Source organism: Pseudophryne corroboree, chromosome 2 (assembly GCF_028390025.1).
Source record: "Pseudophryne corroboree isolate aPseCor3 chromosome 2, aPseCor3.hap2, whole genome shotgun sequence".
Lineage (NCBI taxonomy): Eukaryota > Metazoa > Chordata > Amphibia > Anura > Myobatrachidae > Pseudophryne > Pseudophryne corroboree.
In genome coordinates this window covers 275,827,284-275,843,121 of record NC_086445.1, presented here as the reverse complement: position 1 = coordinate 275,843,121, position 15,838 = coordinate 275,827,284, and the positions used below count along the sequence as shown (strand labels likewise).

At 48.0% G+C, this 15,838-nt stretch overlaps 1 long non-coding RNA gene and 1 pseudogene across 1 annotated transcript in view; both read right to left on the bottom strand.

Annotated features, from left to right (window-relative positions):
* LOC135050720 (uncharacterized) overlaps positions 1-15,838 on the bottom strand; it is an 83,565-nt gene that overhangs the window by 42,846 nt on the left and 24,881 nt on the right. The window lies entirely within an intron of this gene.
* Positions 14,090-14,207, bottom strand: LOC135051985 (5S ribosomal RNA; annotated as a pseudogene).

Here is a 15,838-nt window from a genome sequence, read left to right as displayed (position 1 = left end):
CATAACCAGTATGACCAGGATGCCTTCAGGAAGAAAAAAGAAAAGAAAACAGAAATCAAGGCGAGACGGGGCGGATTCTGCAACTAACATGTGAAAACAGGGATACGCTGAGTACAGTGGAGAAACGAGACGATGTTTAAAAAGCGAATATCAGCAGGAGAATGCAATGCTTAAGACACGAAAAACATATAGAAGGGTAACATAGAACAGTTAGTACACGACATGCATAAAATGGTAACCGGTAGAGTGAGCCAGAGCGTACAAAACTGTGCTATGCATAGGCTGTGGCATGCCTACAAAAAGAAAAAAGAAAATTCAGATATTCGTAGATGCGGGGGTGGTTAGGTTGTCTGATGGTCGGAGGCTGTTGTTGGTGGTGAGTCGGAGTCCTCCAAATGCGACAGGAAGTCCCTTCCCTCTCTCGGGTCTCTGACGATTATCGTTTTTCCATTGAGGTCTATCAGTAGCTTAAAAGGGAACCCACAGCGGTATCGAATTCCGCGTACACGAAGCGCAGAAGTCAGATCTTTAACTCTCTCCTTTTGAGTAATGTAGAGGGAGCCAAGTCCTGAAAAAATTGCAGTTTAGCATTTTCGAATAGTATGTATTGCTTGCTCCGGGTTGGATTAAGAACCAATTCCTTGTCCTTAAAAATAAGAAAATGCAAAATGACATCCCTGGGGAGGTCACCATCACGCGGTCTGGGTCAGAGAGCTCTATGAGCTCTCTCCAAGGGTAGTTCACGAGGCCCTAGGGTCGGCACAATGGTGGAGAACAGCTTGTGCAGATACGCCTCGAGAGACGCGGGAAGAATGGATTCTGGGATATTACGTATGCGAAGGTTATTTCGCCTTTCGCGATTCTCCATATCCTCGTTCTTGTCACGTAATTCCGCTATATCCCGAATAAGATGGTCTATGTCTCTGATGGTCTCGCTCTGTTCTTTGTGAAGAGTGTCCTGTCGGGCTTCCAATTTGGAGGTTCTAGGGGACAGAGATGTTATATCTGACTTAATGGAAGCAACCACATTGTCCAACTTGGACTCCAATGATTCTTTGAAGTCCATAATGAGCGACTTTAGGGCTAGGATGTCCTCTTTGGTTGACAGTGCGGGAGATGAGGAGGAGTCCTCTTTATCAGACATCGATGGGCTAGGGGCAGGGGGACCCGGGAATGAGGATGGTTTGTCAGCCTTGTCGGAACTGGGGAAATGTTGGGTTATGTCCGTCCCCGCTCACTTTCTGGTGGCAGCGGTGGATTTAGACATAGTAGCGCCACAAAAGACTGGTCAAGGCGGGATGGGTCAGATAAAGTGCCAGAGCAGCACGCTTTGATGTGCAAGCGGGTTGGCCTGGGAGTGAACCACTAGAGGGCTGGGGTGGGGTGCGTTCAGTGAAGCATGGGGCCCATCAGCAGTAGTGTAGAAGGGGTGTCGTGAGTCACAAACTTGTACGCATTGTTATGCGGCTGTGGTCAAGGTAATATCAGAGCAGACAGGAGAAACGGTCCTCCCTGCACGGAGAATCAGGCGATATTCAAAGACCCATGTGGCGGGTTTTGGGATGCCATCCACATGAAGTGAGGGGGAGGAGTTCCAGGGAGGGAGCAGAGGTCGCTGTGTGGCTCCCTATTCGCCTCTGTGTACTGCAGCCGTGCACTTAGCTCACAACAATAGGGGACCGCAAGGTCACAGCTGTGGTCCCTTTAATTGCAGGGCCAGGCCATAGAGGGGCTTTAAAAGAGTAGAGGAAGAGGGCACAGGTCTAGTGGTATATACAGGGGCTGCAGCACAGTCAGGTCTCACCTCAAGTCTCTACAGCCACGGACAGCTTCCTTCTCTGTAGAGATCTCCATCTTCGGTGCTCACACAGCCAGGAGCAGTCCGGCTCCACAGAGGTTGCAGGGAGGTCAAGATGGCCGCCGCCAGAGGGATCCGGAGGCCGCTGTCTCGGTAGTGCCAGGGAGATCAGCTGAGGGCAGCCGACATCCCGCAGGCTGCCCAGCGGGGGTGCTCACAGCAGGTACAGGAGGGGGGCCGTGGCGAGCCGGATTCGAAATCCGATGACCGGACGGCTCGTGCGGGCGTCTCTGGCGGGTGGCACAAATCGAGGCCGCGGTCTGGGGGGAGCGGGTAGGCCGCAATCCGCAGGAGCGATGGGTGTGCTCCCCGATTTCGCGGACCTTACCCGTTGGTGGTAGGAGGTGCAGGAAGCTGAGGGGACTAAGGGAGTGGGGTGTTGGCAGCTGAGGGGAAAAGAATAAAGGCCTGGAAAGCGGGTGAGAAGGAGAGCTCTGGAAATGTGCTTCCACACGCTTAGGCAGTCAGGCCACGCCCCACAACTGCATTTTTTTTTTAGAGGGCCTCGCTGTGTGCATGCGCAGGTTCCGTCCTGCACTGGCAGGAGGTATCCGCAGTTTCTGAGACCACGCTGTAATTGCGGCGCAATTGCAATTACAGCGCGATCGCAGTGGGTGGGCAGCATGCTGGTCGGCCTTGCCCAGTGCTGCTAAAAAGCAGAATCTGCAATCCTTACTGAATAGTGTACAAAGAGCGGTATACATTGTTAATGTTGACAAACAGTGGGGTATATTTACTAAGATTCGTAATTTCCGAAAATAGGTCAAAGTTCAATCACGAATGACATCGACAGTGTAAAACTGCAACTTTTTGAATTGATTACGATGGATTTACTAAGCTGTCGTATTCGTATTTTTCTTTGCTTCCGATGTCGATGTCATTCGTTTTTTTTTACCTATTTTTACGGCAGTGATTAGCAAAACACTGCCGTTTTTTTTTACAATCAATCTCGGCCGGATCTGTGTGATCCGTGCTGGGGTTCTTATTTTTTTGTTTTTTAATTAAACAATGTAAAATCCCAAAAAAAAATGCGTGGGGTCCCCCCTCCTAAGCATAACCAGCCTCGGGCTCTTTGAGCCGATCCTGGTTGCAGAAATATGGGGAAAAAATTGACAGGGGTTCCCCCATATTTAAGCAACCAGCATCGGGCTCTGCGCCTGGTCCTGGTTCCAAAAATACGGGGGACAAAAAGAGTAGGGGTCCCCCGTATTTTTAAAACCAGCACCGGGCTCCACTAGCTGGACAGATAATGCCACAGCCGGGGGTCACTTTTATACAGTGCCCTGCGGCCGTGGCATCAAAAATCCAACTAGTCACCCCTGGCCGGGGTACCCTGGGGGAGTGGGGACCCCTTCAATCAAGGGGTCCCCCCCAGCCACCCAAGGGCAGGGGTGAAGCCCGAGGCTGTCCCCCCCCATCCAATGGGCTGCGGATGGGGAGGCTGATAGCCATTTGTGATAATGAAAAGATATTGTTTTTAGTAGCAGTACTACAAGTCCCAGCAAGCCTCCCCCGCATGCTGGTACTTGGAGAACCACAAGTACCAGCATGCGGCGGAAAAACGGGCCCGCTGGTACCTGTAGTACTACCACTAAAAAAATACCCAAAAAAACACAAGACACACACACCGTGAAAGTATAATTTTATTACATACATACACACATACATACATACTTACCTTATGTTCTCACGCAGGTCGGTCCTCTTCTCCAGTAGAATCCAAGGGCTACCTGTTGAAGAAATTCTACTCACCAGATCCATGGGTCCAGGCTCCTCGGCAAATCCAGGGTTAATCCACGTACTTGAATAAATAAAAAAAAACGGTGTCCCGACCACGAACTGAAAGGGGACCCATGTTTGCACATGGGTCACCTTCCCACGAATGCCAGAAACCCACTTTGACTTCTGTCTAAGTGGGTTTCTTCAGCCAATCAGGGAGTGCCACGTTGTAGCACTCTCCTGATCAGCTGTGTGCTGCTGTCCTCACTGACAGGCAGCACGCGGCAGTGTTACAATGTAGCGCCTATGCGCTACATTGTAACCAATGATGGGAACTTTCTGCCCTGCGGTTGACCTAAAGTGACGTCACCGCTGAGCAGAAAGTTCCCAGCATTGGTTACAATGGAGCGCATAGGCGCTACATTGTAACACTGCCGTGTGCCGCCTGTCAGTGAGGACAGCAGCACACAGCTGATCAGGAGAGTGCTACAACGTGGCACTCCCTGATTGGCTGAAGAAACCCACTTAGACAGAAGTCAAAGTGGGTTTCTGGCATTCGTGGGAAGGTGACCCATGTGCAAACATGGGTCCCCTTTCAGTTCGTGGTCGGGACACCGTTTTTTTTTATTTATTCAAGTACGTGGATTAACCCTGGATTTGCCGAGGAGCCTGGACCCATGGATCTGGTGAGTAGAATTTCTTCAACAGGTAGCCCTTGGATTCTACTGGAGAAGAGGACCGACCTGCGTGAGAACATAAGGTAAGTATGTATGTATGTGTGTATGTATGTAATAAAATTATACTTTCACGGTGTGTGTGTCTTGTGTTTTTTTGGGTATTTTTTTAGTGGTAGTACTACAGGTACCAGCGGGCCCGTTTTTCCGCCGCATGCTGGTACTTGTGGTTCTCCAAGTACCAGCATGCGGGGGAGGCTTGCTGGGACTTGTAGTACTGCTACTAAAAACAATATCTTTTATTTTACAACAAAGGCTATCAGCCCTCCCATCCGCAGCCCATTGGATGGGGGGGGACAGCCTCGGGCTTCACCCCTGGCCCTTGGGTGGCTGGGGGGGGGGGACCCCTTGATTGAAGGGGTTCCCACTCCCCCAGGGTACCCCGGCCAGGGGTGACTAGTTGGATTTTTGATGCCACGGCCGCAGGGCGCTGTATAAAAGTGACCCCCGGCTGTGGCATTATCTGTCCAGCTAGTGGAGCCCGGTGCTGGTTTTAAAAATACGGGGGACCCCTACTCTTTTTGTCCCCCGTATTTTTGGGACCAGGACCAGGCGCAGAGCCCGATGCTGGTTGCTTAAATATGGGGGAACCCCTGTCATTTTTTTCCCCATATTTCTGCAACCAGGATCGGCTCAAAGAGCCCGAGGCTGGTTATGCTTAGGAGGGGGGACCCCACGCAATTTTTTTGGCAAAAATAAGCACTTTCCCACCCCTTCCCACTGATATACATGCACGGATCTCATGGATCCCTGCATGCATCTCAAATCACGGGAAAAAAAAGCAGGTCTGTTTTTTTTTAGGACTTTTTTACGAGTTGTAATTTTTCACGGCAGTGTTTTGTTTTTTTTTGCTTTGCACTTCTTAGTAAATGACCGAGATTCATATCTAAACAGGCGTAATTTGACCGATGGTGTATTCATTCGTAATTTTTTACCTGAACTAGCAAAAAATTACGAATGCCCTCATCACTGCCGTGATTAGTGTTTAGTAAATGACCGAGATTAACCGAGATGACACTTTGAAGAAAAAACGGCATCTCGGTCAAAATCGGGAGCTTAGTAAATATACCCCAGTGTGTCAACAGACAATTTTATAGCTAGGGTAGATTTGGAGTTAGGTTGTGGATTGGGTTAGGCTTAGTGTAACAGTGAGGGCTAGATGCAGAATGAAAGCTAAAATGCATTGTTGACATGCCGACTGTCAACATTCTGGCAATATTGACATCTGGCGTGGCGTAACTAAAGAAAATGTATCTTCATTTTTTTTTATATGTAATCACTGCTGCTGCACTGGGTTCTGGGCCCGGCAGTGTACTTACAGGGAGGACGGTGGAGCCACTTGTTCTGCAGCATCCACAACTGTGACATGCAGAGCCGGCCATAGGCATAGGCAAACTAGGCAATTGCCTAGGGCATTTGATATGCCTAGGGGCATCAGCAGCTCCTGCTGATTAAAATGATATGTGGCATGCCTATATTCGGTGTGTATCATTTCATATACAGATACAGCCACAGTCTCACACAGTATATAGGCATGCCGCATATCATTTTAATCAGCAGAAGCTGCTTGTGCATCCTAGCCACATAGCAATGCAAATCATTTTCATTAAAAAAAAGGTGTGCCCGACGTTAGCATTGAGGCAACATTTATGAGGACACATCTGCATCCAAGCAGAGGTCACAGTGTTATTGGCAGTGTGAGTGCTGTGTGCATGTGAATGGGTTGGTTGTGCAGTAGTGTTTGGAATATGTGTAAGAAGCATTATGTGTGTCATGTAAAAATCCATTAATAATGTGCAACATATGTGTAAGGGGCTCTATGTGTGTCATTATGTGTATAGGGGCACTAATAATGTGCAGCAAATGTGTAGGGGGCACTATGTGTGTCATTATGTGTATAAGGGCATTAATAATGTGTGGCATATGTGTAAGGGATATTATGTGTAAAAGGGCATTAATAAAGGTTGTCATAATGTGTAAGGCGCAGTGATACTACTGTGGGACGTAATATGAATTATGGACACTATCACATGATCAAATGTGAAAAAAGTTGCAGTACTGTGTGGCGTAATTGGATTTGGGGTTACTATTGTGTGGTCATGCCCCTTGCCAGCAAAAACACACTCCTTTTTGGGCTGTGTGCCAAATGTGCGAACTGTTCCTATTTAAAATATAGGGGGTACAAACACCAATATAAGGACTGCTACGGGTGAGGGGTGATGGTGCTGGAAAAGAGGTGCAAGGCCAGAGGCGGAACCAGCGGTGGTGCAAGGGGGCACCAGCCAAAATCTTGCCTAGGGCATCATATTGGTTAGGGCCGGCACTGGTGACATGCACCAGCAGAAGCGGCACCGACGATGCACAATTAGTGCACATCCATCAGCTTCTGCAGGTGCAGCCACGCTTCAGGATACTATAGAAAAAGCAGCTTTGCCTCTCGCCTCTCTCCTAACTCCCTGTAAGAACACTGCCAGACTCCTAACCCAGAGCAGCAGCAGTGATTACAATTAAAAAAATTAAGATTATAGAGGGTGCAGTGGGATTGCTTTGGTGCCCCCAAAAGCCACCAAGTCCTATAACAGCTGCATTCCGGCACCCTGTACAGTTAGTGGGACTGGCCATGTCTGTCCGTCTATGCCCCCTTTCATCCATCCGTCTATGCCCCCTCCCATGCATCTGTCTATGCCCCCTTTCATCCATCCGTCTATGACCCCCGTGCATCTGTCTATGCCCGCTCCCATCCGTACGTCTGTGTCCCCTCACGTCACCTGTCCATCTTAACCCCCTTCCGTCAATCCGTCTGCCTTTCTGTCCGTCCGCCTGGCCGTCTATGCCCCCATATGGTGCTCTCTCTGGCCGTCTGTCTACCCATGCCCCTGTCCGTCCTTCCATATATACCCCCATATGGTGCTCTATCCATCTGTTTGTCTGTCTATGCCCCCTCCCTTCCATCCGACTATACCCCCACACGGTGCTCTATCCATCTGTCTGTCCTTCTATAACACCTCCTGCCCGTATGTCTATAACCCCATATGGTGCTCTGTCCGTCTGTAAGCCCGGGCCCATATCCATGCCCCCCCCCTTCCCCGTCTGTCTGTCTATGCCTTCACCCCCATCCTGTGCTAGTGTGCTGTAGTCAAGTAGTGTCTCTGCGACTCGCTCCTTCTCCCTCTCTATTCCCACTCTCTCTCCCTAACACCGTCTTTCTCTTGCTCTCATTTCATCTTTTTCCATGAAAACCCTCTCTCTCTTTCTCTCTCCCTCTCTGACTCGCTCCTCTCTCTCGCTCTCTCTCTCTCTTTCTCTCTCTCTCCCCCTGACACCCTCTTTCTCTCTTACTCCCCTCTCTCTCCTACCCCTAAGGGACATTTTGGTGACAAAGAATGGGGGTCAGGGGCGGGCCCTTTCAAGATTTTGCTATGGGGCCCACAAAGTTCTAGTTACGGCCCTGCATGTCGACATTCTGACTATGGTAACATTCCAGTATCAACATTCTGTTTATCAACATAACACAGATATGCCCTAAGCCAGGGGTGGACAATTAATTTCTATAGGGGGCCACATGAAAAATCTGAACTGTGTTGGAGGGCCGAACCAATGATGCTGATGTAACTTGCGGTGGTTTATACCGCCACTGTTAGTACGTGATTCTATACTTAATTGTATGTGGTTGTCCTAATAAATTTGTGGTTTTATACACTGTGGTGCACACCCCTTCTTTTTAATTGAGTTGCACACATTTCCTGACGGTGGATACGGGAATAAGGGGAAGACGCCAACCTAATTAAGAAGGTCTTAAGTGCACCAGATCCAGCGCTAAATATTTATAGGAGAAAATTAAGAGACAATCGAACCTGTTACATACAGTACGTGCCGGCCCTGGACAGTGATCTTGCTGTGTACAGTTGTCACATAGCATGGTGCTGACTGAGCGGCGCGCTGTCAGGGAAAGAAGGACGACGGTCGTATCAGGAGGCGCCTTGGGAACATGCTGATGGTGACTGACAGGGACAGGCGGGCAATGGGGAACGATTGTGTCCTGCAGGATGCGCTGTGAGTCACTCGTCCTGTGTGCGCCTCAGCCAATAGCATTTCAGTATTGGCTGAGGCACACACAGGACTGTGATTCACAGCGCGTCCTGCTGGACCCAAGCATCCATGGTGCAGGGAGCCTGTGGGCGGAGAGGGGCCGGACAGGGATTGCCAAAGGGCCGTATGTGTCCCGCGGGCCGTACTTTGCCCAGGTCTCCCCTAAACCCTCAGCCTGGCTGCTGCGTGAGATTATTCATGACCACATGCAACTCATTTGCGGGAGCGTGTGCACCATATGATCCTATGGATTGCAGGTGCATACATTGTGCAACCGTACGGTTGCGGGCACACTAGTAGCAGGAATCCACTAGTGGTTGCCGCCGCTAGCTGGTGAGATGAGGAAGGACTCATCTGTATACCACATCATCCCTCAAAAGTCACATTATATGAGCTGGTGTCACTATAGCAGTGGAGACCCTCCTGCCATAGTGCCAACCAGCCCTAGGCTGGTCAGCAAGTGATTGAGTCCCTAGGAAAGTTGGGCCTGCTGAAAATAGGATTTTAATTACCTACCGGTAAATCCTTTTATCGTAGTCCATAGAGGATGCTGGGCGCCCGCCCAGCGCTTCGTTATCCTGCAGTGGTTACTTGGCCAGTAATGCTTTGATCTGCATTGTTACTTGGTTCAGTAATGTTATTTTCTCTTACATCCTAGAGGATGCTGAAGTATCGAACTTGTAGAACTTAGCAAACATGTTCGACCCTGACCAAATAGCCGCTCGGCAAAGTTGTAAAGCCGAGACCCCCCGGGCAGCCGCCCAGGAAGACCCCACCTTACAAGTAGAGTGGGCCTTAACAGATTTTGGGAATGGCAATCCTGCCGTAGAATATGCGTGCTGAATAGTGAACCTGATCCAGCGAGAAATCAACTGCTTAGAAGCAGGACACCCAAGTTTCTTGGGATCATACAGGACAAACAGAGTCCAATTTTCTGTGACGAGCAGTCCTATTCACATAGATCTTCAAAGCCCTCACAACATCCAAGGACTTTGATGTAATTGAGGAGTCAGTAGCTACTGGCACCACAATAGGTTGGTTGATATGAAAAGCCGACACAACCTTTGGAAGGAACTGCTGACGCATCCTGAGCTCAGCTCTATCTTCATGGAAGATTAAGTAGAGGCTTTTACAGGACAAAGCCCCCAATTCTGACACACGTCGAGCAGAAGCTAAGGCCAACAAAGTGACAGCCTTCCATGTGAGAAACTTGACCTCAGGCTCCTGTAAAGGCTCAAACCAATCCGATTGCAGGAAATGCAACACCACGTTAAGATCCCAGGGTGCCGTCAGTGCCACAAAGGGAGGCTGGATGTGCAGAACCCCTTTCAAGAAAGTCTGAACCTCAGGGAGTGCAGCCAATTGTTTCTGGAAGAAAATGGGTAAAGCCGAAATTTGCACCTTTATGGATCCCAAATGCAGGACCATATCCACACCTGCTTGCAGGAAGAGGAGAAACTATCCAAGTTGAAACTCCACCTTAGGAAACCTCTTGGATTCACACCAAGACACATATTTTTTCCAAATGTGATGGTAATGTTTAGACGTTATTCCTTTACTAGCCTGTATCAGGGTAGGAATAACCTTGCTCAGAATACCCTTCCGGGCTAAGATCTGGCATTCAACCTCCATGCAGTCAAACGAAGCTGAGGTAGGTCTTGATAAGCGAATGGCCCCTGTTGCAGAAGATGCTCGCAAAGAGGAAGAGGCCTCGGATCTTCCAGCAGTAAGTCCAGAAGAGCCGCGTACCAAGCTCTCCTTGGCCAGTCCAGAGCAATGAGAATTGCCTGAACCGAACTCTTGGGATGAGAGGAAGTGCAGGGAACACATACACTGACTTGAACACCCACGGTGTTCCAAGGGCATCCACCAACACTGCTTGTGAGTCTCTCGACCTGGAACAGTACCTCCAAAGTTTCTTGTTGAGACGTGAGGCCATCATGTCTATTTGAGGCATACCCCAAAGACTGGTCACCTCCGTGAACACCTCCGGATGGAGACCCCATTTTCCTGGATGGAGATCGTGCCTGCTGAGGAAATCTGCTTCCCAGTTGTCCACTCCTGGAAGGAAGATTGCTGACAGCGCCACTGCGTGCTTTTCTGCCCAGAGAAGGATTCTTGTTACTTCTGACATAGCAGCTCTGCTCTTTGTTCCTCCCTGTCGGTTAATGTAAGCCACGAAAAAAGGGATTGGTAGAGTCTGCACAGGATCACTCACTTTGAGTATTTGATACTATAAGATAATATCATTAAAGCAATAGCTCTAATATAAACCAACATCTGGCCAATATGCAAAACAAATAATTAGTATTGGGCGCTGGGTTGGTGGTGCTCCCAGAGATAGTTCAGTAAACTTGATGAACAGAAAAAGGGAATGGTTCCTGTATAGTACTGGAGCCAAGAAGAAAAAGAAAGACTATGGGGTAAATTTACTAAGGTCCCGATTTTGACCGAGATGCCGTTTTTTCATCAAAGTGTCATCTCGGTAATTTACTAAGCAATAATCACGGCAGTGATGAGGGCATTCGTAATTTTTTGGAAGTCCAACAAAAAAAATACAAATGAATACACCATCGGTCAAAACGCGGCTGTTTAAGTATGAATCTCGGTAATTTACTAAGAAGTGCAAAGCAAAAAAAAAAAAAACACTGCCGTGAAAAATTACAACTCGTAAAAAAGTGCTAAAAAAAAACAGACCTGCTTTTTTAATCCGTGATTGTATAGGCATGCACGGATCCATGAGATCCGTGCATGTATATCAGTGGGAAGGGGTGGGAAAGTGATTATTTTCTCAAAAAAAATTGCGTGGGGTCCCCCCTCCTAAGCATAACCAGCCTCGGGCTCTTTGAGCCGATCCTGGTTGCAGAAATATGGGAAAAAAATTGACAGGGGTTCCCCCATATTTAAGCAACCAGCATCGGGCTCTGCGCCTGGTCCTGGTTCCAAAAATACGGGGGACAAAAAGAGTAGGGGTCCCCCGTATTTTTAAAACCAGCACCGGGCTCCACTAGCTGGACAGATAATGCCACAGCCGGGGGTCACTTTGATATAGTGCCCTGCGGCCGTGGCATCAAAAATCCAACTAGTCACCCCTGGCCGGGGTACCCTGGGGGAGTGGGGACCCCTTCAATCAAGGGGTCCCCCCCCCAGCCACCCAAGGGCCAGGGGTGAAGCCCGAGGCTGCCCCCCCCCCCATCCAATGGGCTGCGGATGGGGGGGCTGATAGCCTTTTGTGATAATGAAAAGATATTGTTTTTAGTAGCAGTACTACAAGGCCCAGCAAGCCTCCCCCGCATGCTGGTACTTGGAGAACCACAAGTACCAGCATGCGGCGGAAAAACGGACCCGCTGGTACCTGTAGTACTATTACTAAAAAAATACCCAAAAAAAGACAAGACACACACACCGTGAAAGTAAAGATTTATTACATACATGCACACAAACATACATACATACTTACCTTATGTTCACACGAGGGTCTGTCCTCTTCTCCAGTAGAATCCAAGGGGTACCTGTTGAATAAATTCTACTCACCAGATTCCGGGTCCCAGGGTCCTCGGGGCAACCATTTGTAATCCAGGTACTTGCATAAAATAACAAAACGGAAAGCCGAGCCACGAACTGAAAGGGGCCCCATGTTTTCACATGGGACTCCTTTCCCCGAATGCCAGAAACCCACTCTGACTGATGTCTAAGTGGGTTTCTTCAGCCAATCAGGGAGCGCTACGTTGTAGCACCCTCCTGATCGGCTGTGTGCTCCTGTACTGAGTGACAGGCAGCACGCGGCAGTGTTACAATGTAGCGCCTATGCGCTCCATTGTAACCAATGGTGGGAACTTTCTGCCCTGCGGTTGACCTAAAGTGACGTCACCGCTGAGCAGAAAGTTCCCACCATTGGTTACAATGGAGCGCATAGGCGCTACATTGTAACACTGCCGTGTGCCGCCTGTCACTCAGTACAGGAGCACACAGCCGATCAGGAGGGTGCTACAACGTAGCGCTCCCTGATTGGCTGAAGAAACCCACTTAGACATCAGTCAGAGTGGGTTTCTGGCATTCGGGGAAAGGAGTCCCATGTGAAAACATGGGGCCCCTTTCAGTTCGTGGCTCGGCTTTCCGTTTTGTTATTTTATGCAAGTACCTGGATTACAAATGGTTGCCCCGAGGACCCTGGGACCCGGGATCTGGTGAGTAGAATTTATTCAACAGGTACCCCTTGGATTCTACTGGAGAAGAGGACAGACCCTCGTGTGAACATAAGGTAAGTATGTATGTATGTTTGTGTGCATGTATGTAATAAATCTTTACTTTCACGGTGTGTGTGTCTTGTCTTTTTTTGGGTATTTTTTTAGTAATAGTACTACAGGTACCAGCGGGCCCGTTCTTCCGCCGCATGCTGGTACTTGTGGTTCTCCAAGTACCAGCATGCGGGGGAGGCTTGCTGGGCCTTGTAGTACTGCTACTAAAAACAATATCTTTTCATTATCACAAAAGGCTATCAGCCCCCCCATCCGCAGCCCATTGGATGGGGGGGGACAGCCTCGGGCTTCACCCCTGGCCCTTGGGTGGCTGGGGGGGGGGGGGACCCCTTGATTGAAGGGGTCCCCACTCCCCCAGGGTACCCCGGCCAGGGGTGACTAGTTGGATTTTTGATGCCACGGCCGCAGGGCACTATATCAAAGTGACCCCCGGCTGTGGCATTATCTGTCCAGCTAGTGGAGCCCGGTGCTGGTTTTAAAAATACGGGGGACCCCTACTCTTTTTGTCCCCCATATTTTTGGAACCAGGACCAGGCGCAGAGCCCGATGCTGGTTGCTTAAATATGGGGGAACCCCTGTCAATTTTTTTCCCATATTTCTGCAACCAGGATCGGCTCAAAGAGCCCGAGGCTGGTTATGCTTAGGAGGGGGTACCACACGCAATTTTTTTTTTGGATTTTACAGTGTTTAATTTAAAAAAAAAAAAAATATGAACCCCAGCACGGATCACACAGATCCGGCCGAGATTCATTGTAAAAAAGTCGGCAGTGTTTTGCTAATCACTGCCGTAAAAATTAAAAAAAAAACACGAAGACATCGACATCGGAACAAAAGAAAAACCCGAATACGACAGCTTAGTAAATCCGTCGTAACAAATTCAAAAAGTTGCAGTTTTACACTTTCAATGTCATTCGTGATTATTCTCCCACCAAATCGGGAGAATTACGAATGTTAGTAAATATACCCCTATATGTCTTTTCTGGGGCACACTTTTATTGTAAATGGAATGATGAATTCTGATTAAAATATAACTTTTATTATTAACCTTCCTAAAATATTGAAAAAGAGGCAAGGAAAGGGAGGGGAAAAGGGGGAATTGCTATTAATCAAAAATTATTATTGATTGTTATAATATTATCCAAAATAATTCACTTGATGTAATAACGATATAATTGGACTTAATAGCTCTATAAGCGAAAATATGTGGGTGTCTCCAGTAATAAAAATTATGTGTATTTGTGTGAGGTTTTCTTTCTGAAATTAAAACAATATATATTGGTGAAGATATGTTTGGAAAAGAAAAAACCTCAAATTACTGTAATGTGTGCCAGGCTCATTTTGAATTCCTGATTAAATCAGGAATCTACAAAGGAAGGGAAAAAGGTAGAGGATGGTATTTCCAGATCCTGTGTCCTGGATTTGGATAAAAATACCTGCAGTACCCGGTATTCCCTGGTGGTCTCCCAACCAGGTACTGATCTGGCCCACAGTGCTTGGCTTCCAAGATCAGACGAGGTTGGGCATACTCAGTATGGTTTGACCGCAGGTAGATATATCCCACACCGAATGACACCAGGAATTCTGTATCCTATATCCTGAGAGGATTGTCTCTGGTATTCTCCTGTACTTGAAAATTAGTATAGGGTCTACTGGGTCTTGGCTTCAAGATATGAACCGTTGAGGTGCCACCTCTGTCACATGGTTTGACATATTTCTGCAGATATATGTAACGAAGACCTCTGGATTTCTATTATATGTAGGTTTTCAAGTCATGTTACCCATATAGTTTGGTGTGCTGGGGGACACCAGGGGTTAATCCCCATCCTGTCTCTTGCTTAGAATTACCCCTCCCTTTCAAGCACCTGAAGTATATTGTCCAATTGATATGAGCAACTTGCATTCTGTTTTGCTAGTATGAGAGGCATAGATGGGACCAGTGTTTGGAGGGCATGCTGGTTCCTACAGTGCCATATGGAGATCCCAGGGGTGGCTCCAGGTAAGTTAGCTCTCAATTTGGGTATATCTGTTAGGTGCCATTATCATGTGGCACTATATTTAGTATGACCCAGAAGGGTTATTATTATTATTATTATTATTATTATTATTATTAGTACTGGAGATGGGTCTGGGGTGCAGTTCCCCCTGATTGGAGTGGCTGGGCTGCTGTGGGGTAGCACACTATTATATTTATTTAGCACCCCCCTTAACACTGTTATTAATCCTTTAGGTCTTTTAATTACACCGTCACTAGTGTATCACTTTTTGTATACAGATTTTGCGTTCCCTTTAATTAACACATACTAACACTTTACCTTCTCACATGTGTGCTGCCCTGGGGTGGCTGGCCTGTGCCGGTTTGTGGGGTTCTGCACCCCGGGCCCAGATATAGTATTAGGTTTAGGACCACCAGCATCAGAGGAGCCTTGTCGAGGCCTGGTGGCTTTGCCATATTTCTGCAGATATATGTAACGAAGACCTCTGGATTTCTATTATATGTAGGTTTTCAAGTCATGTTACCCATATAGTTTGGTGTGCTGGGGGACACCACGGGTTAATCCCCATCCTGTCTCTTGCTTAGAATTACCCCTCCCTTTCAAGCACCTGAAGTATATTGTCCAATTGATATGAGCAACTTGCATTCTGTTTTGCTAGTATGAGAGGCATAGATGGGACCAGTGTTTGGAGGGCATGCTGGTTCCTACAGTGCCATATGGAGATCCCAGGGGTGGCTCCAGGTAAGTTAGCTCTCAATTTGGGTATATCTGTTAGGTGCCATTATCATGTGGCACTATATTTAGTATGACCCAGAAGGGTTATTATTATTATTATTATTATTATTAGTACTGGAGATGGGTCTGGGGTGCAGTTCCCCCTGATTGGAGTGGCTGGGCTGCTGTGGGGTAGCACACTATTATATTTATTTAGCACCCCCCTTAACACTGTTATTAATCCTTTAGGTCTTTTAATTACACCGTCACTAGTGTATCACTTTTTGTATACAGATTTTGCGTTCCCTTTAATTAACACATACTAACACTTTACCTTCTCACATGTGTGCTGCCCTGGGGTGGCTGGCCTGTGCCGGTTTGTGGGGTTCTGCACCCCGGGCCCAGATATAGTATTAGGTTTAGGACCACCAGCATCAGAGGAGCCTTGTCGAGGCCTGGTGGCTTTGCCAT